Here is a 5,040-nt window from a genome sequence, read left to right as displayed (position 1 = left end):
TTACCAATAAGGCCACATTTGTATGTTACAAAGATTTGCCGACCTAACAAAACGTAGACAGTATAATTCTCGAATGTATTTTGCTACTCACACCTAACCTATCTAATCTAACCAGAAGTAACCAAAGATAAGTATATCTTGCCTATCATCTATCAGTGGTTACATACAGAAATTATACCAATGTCCATAGAATGGTGTCTTTTATATATAACTTATAAGATTGCTTACTTTCCCAAACAAATCCATCTAAACTTCTTTGTCAATGATATAGATTATATATATATATATATATATATATATATATATATATATATATATATATATATATATATATATATATATATATATATATATATATATATAATATATATATATATATATATATCTATATATTATATATATATATATATATATATATATATATATATATATATATATATATATATATATATATATATATATATATATATATTATGTTATGGTCCCATGGTGTAGGAACCAAATATATATATAATACATATTATGGCTGATAAGCAACACAATCTCTCGAGTTCCAAACTTACCTGTTTGTTTTTTACTTGAATCTGTTATATTTGAATCATACCTAAACTCTGAAAACATTAAATAATTCTCAAACAGAAAATTATAGAAACACTGAATATCCAAAGGTCTCTAAACCCTGGCCAGGTAAACGTCTAAATCGATAAACGTGTAGCGTATAGGCTACCGCTTGTTTCAATTTCACTTGAGAGTTCCGGTATTGATTTTTTTATAATTATTTGTACATATAATTCTAGCTATCTACGACTAGGATGTACTCAATAAAAAACATGGAACCTTAATGATTTTTTATTAACTAAGACCTGAAAACATTTATTGATTTTGAGGGACTACCATTCTCGGGGCCCTGGAAGCCTTTGTCCTTGCTACTTGATAAAAACAGCCTAATGGTAGTTTTTAGGAGTCCCTGAGGGATATTCAGTTGAAAAATGAACCTCCTAGACTGAAAACATAAAAATCTGGAAAGAAAAGAAAGAGGGGGAAATTTTTAGTAACGAAAAAAAGTTACATGTGACAAAAATATTTTTTCTAATATATATTAGGAATTGAGACTGCTAGAAAATTGTATACATAAAATTCGAATAATAGATAATTAAGATATATGAAAATCCCGAAGTAAAAAAAAGTTAACTATTTTTCAAAAATATTTCAAACGAATAACTAGCGCCGATAATGAATTTTCCTCTTTCATATTTACAATATTCCAGTGTATGTGACCTATGATATCCGAAAATTATTGCTAAAATTGTAGAAAATATTTAGTTAAAAAAGAAAATAATGGATACTAACCATTCTGGGATACATTCAGTGCATTTTTAGTTGAAAAATGAACTGTTAGGCTTAAAAATGAGATATCTAGAAAAAAAGTTGTTCTCATTTTCATGTCATAATCGTCCTCGCACGTGCTATTTACCTGTATTTTGTCATGATCAACCTCTCAATCGCTCCCAAGGTCATCAGTGCTGAACAATCTCATCAAGATCTCCTCTTCAGAAAGATTTCTGCGTGCCATAATCGAAACTGAAAAAAGAGAAAAAAACACATTACTAATATTGGTTAAATTAAACTATAGATGGTAATCCTACATCCAATATACCATTAGCATCCTTTTCTCAAATCATCTATCAACGTTCAATATAAGTATCAAAACACTATTTACAGAAATAAATATATTTTGATCAATATGTAAAACTTATGAAAATCAATCACAGTCTCTTACCCGGTAAACGTGTATCGTATATGCTACCAGGAAAATAAAAAATGGTGATTTCAAAAAAAAGAGAGAGAGAGAGAGAGGAGAGAGAGAGGAGGAGAGAGAGAGAGGAGGATATAGCGGTTGTTCCTTCGGCTGTGTCTCTGGTTTAACTAACCGGTGATGGGTAATTTGGTAAATTTCCGCTCAGAAGCCAGACCTAAGCGGCGCAGAATTGAAAAAGTGGTTTTGCGCATATAGGCGGTAGCTTATACGCTGCAAGTTTACCTGTCCAGGGTTAAATACACTGTAAACAAAAAATGGGTAGTTATTATTAAGAACTATTTAAAACCACCTCTTACTTCGATTCATTAGCAGTGATAGGAGAGAGTACTATGAAAAACATTGGTGATCAAAATAATACAATCTTTACATAAATAAATATATTCTATAAAGATTACAGTACCTCGAAAGAGTTTACATAATAGATAAATCACTCTAAATATTAAGTCTGAGCAAAATTAAGATTAAGGCAAAAGGAATTAATACTAATGAAAAATATAAAACCACTTGTTTCATTGGAAATTAAATTTTACTCAATTAATTAGTCTTGGTAACTAATGAGAATAGATAACCTTCAACACTCTAAGGATTTAACTCATAAAGAAATTACACAAAGTAATTGTCAAACTTACAAGTTTAACTCAAACGAAGTGAAGTCAAAATACAAAAACTTCACTTATTTTACATAAATTTCCCTGGGCCAGTTACAAATATTTACATAGTACCTGCACACACCTCAACAAAATAAATCTAAAATCACTTGCAAAGTTGTAGTCATTTTTTAACACACTACAATGTTATACATTGTGCACAAAATTGATCACTTTGGAGAGGACACACACTCGAGGTACTTGAGAGGGGATGTTGGCTCTTTCACAGGACAGGCTGTTTATGTTCTGCCCTATGCATCCCTAGGGGCACTTAGATATATTGACTTAGTTATTTTTTAATCTTCTGGGTTCTCAGTCTAAAAGCTTGGGGGCTGGCTTAGCAACGCCAGAGTTACCAACTATTACTTTCTCAGACACATATAAAGCACCAGAGAGATGACTCTCTCTCACGTAGCTCCGCCCACCTAAAGTTCTTAGAAATGAAAATAAAAGATAAAGGCTAACTCTAGTTTTTTTCGGGAACCTTCTAAAACACGTGGCAAATATATGAATTGCGTATTTTCTCTCAAACATAATGCAATACCTCATGAAGACATAGACAAAAATTAGAGAAGCCCTTGTCCATACCTCGTAGTGTAGTATAACACTTTTGAACAAAATACAAGAAATAAAAAGTTAATTCTTGAAAAAATGTTAAATTATTTATACTGACTTGAATGAAGAATACAATGAAATAAGCGAAACAAGTCTTACACAATTTACATAGAATATGAAAAGAACTCACCTTATGAGCTGGCTATTAACCTCTTAAATACACATATGAAATACATAAATAAATGATTTACTCTACACTAGCCCAGCTTTGTAAGAATATATATATATATATATATATATATATATGTATATATATATATATATAAATATATATATATATATATATATATATAACAAAAGATTAGACTTTATCTTTCATAAATTTAAATATCTATATGAAAATTAATATGGATATTTAAATTTAAAACAAAAGATCAAGACTACTTCAGGAAACATATTATTATTATTATTATTATTATTATTATTATTATTATTATTATTATTATTATTATTATTATTATTAGCTAGGCTATAGACTTAGTGGGAAAGGCAGCATGGTATAAGCCCGAGGGCTATAACACGGAAAAATAGCCCTATGAGGAAAAGAAATAAGGATTTATGTAAACTACTAAATACGTAATAAACCATTAAAACTAAGAAAAAAATATGAATAAAAAGAGTAACAACATCAAAATACAGTAGCTCCTTCCATAAAAAAAGAGACTTAAAAGTGTGCCCCAGTGTACACTACAGAGGTTATGACAATACCAAAGATTAGGGGATAAGGTTTAATTTTAAATGGCCTTCTCTTACAAGAGCTGTTTACCATAGCTGAAGATTTCTTCTACACTAACCAAGAGGAAAGTAGCTACTGGACAGTTAGATTGTAGTACTTTATCCCTAGAGCGTAGAATTGTTTTGGGAATCTCAGTGTTGTCAGGTGTATGAGAATAAAGGAAAATGTGGAAAGAATAGGCCAGACTATTCGGTGGATGTATAGGTAGAGGAAAGATGAACCAAAATTAGAGGGAGGGATCCAATATAGTACTGTCTGGCCAATAAATGACCAAAATGTCTCTCTAGAGGTAGTATCTCAATGGGTGGCTGGTGCCAAGGCCAACTTACGACCTAATTATCATATAAAGAATAATACGTTTTAGTAACATATTTTTATTTCTTAATACAAATTTTATATTGCTAAAACTTAGGTCTCCTATATTATTATAGATACTTTGAATTTACTCCAACAGCTGATCAATAACTAACCGAGAACCATGGAAGTCTGAAAAAGTCTTATCATAATAAGAACATTATGTTTAAATTACGTATGTTTTTATACATAGATTCAAACATTAAACTTTTGATTATGCTGAGGTGAAAAATTTTTAGTGTCTTAAAAAGCGTGAATTCAACTACGTAGTGATATCAAATATTTGTAAAGGGATGTATTGCCAAAGAAATGAATGATTGATAACTTTCCGAATATATGATATATATCAACACCATTCTATAAAATTCTGACTTTTTCTAAATAAATTTTGTTAAGAAGTGTAATTTAATGATAGCGTTTTTTGCAACATATTCACAGACGAAAATTGTAGTCATATCCAACTATTGAACTACTAAAACTATGTATATCACGGACGTGTGATTAGTCGTTCATTTGCTATGAAATAATTACACTATATTTAGTGCATGTCTACTTGACAGGATACTAAACGTTTGATTACCCTCTACCGGACTCCTGAATAGATCTAGCCTATACATTACTAGAACCTTATAATTTTTAAACATTCTAAATTATTTGAAACCAGTTGACTGACTGAAATAAAAAAAAAAAAATCTACTGATCAGCGATTTATTTAATTTCTACATAACCATATAGATCAAGTCAACAACTATGAGAAACATAACATGAAAATTATAATTATTAACCAGAAAACTATATATATATATATATATATATACATATATATATATATATACACACACACACACATATATATATATATATATATG

General features: G+C 29.4%; 1 long non-coding RNA gene across 1 annotated transcript; it reads right to left on the bottom strand.

Annotated features, from left to right (window-relative positions):
• Window positions 1–849: 849 nt before the first annotated feature.
• Window positions 850–1,855, bottom strand: LOC137637294 (uncharacterized). The gene is made up of 3 exons (XR_011043532.1): window positions 1,781–1,855; window positions 1,351–1,581; window positions 850–1,019 (listed from the first exon to the last, which is right to left on the bottom strand). It is a non-coding gene; the product is annotated as an uncharacterized lncRNA (long non-coding RNA).
• Between the last annotated feature and the right edge of the window lie 3,185 nt (window positions 1,856–5,040).

Source organism: Palaemon carinicauda, unplaced genomic scaffold (genome assembly GCF_036898095.1).
Source record: "Palaemon carinicauda isolate YSFRI2023 unplaced genomic scaffold, ASM3689809v2 scaffold636, whole genome shotgun sequence".
Classification (NCBI taxonomy): Eukaryota; Metazoa; Arthropoda; class Malacostraca; order Decapoda; family Palaemonidae; genus Palaemon; species Palaemon carinicauda.
The sequence above is the reverse complement of the archived record's forward strand: the minus strand, read 5'-3'. Positions and strand labels throughout refer to the sequence as shown.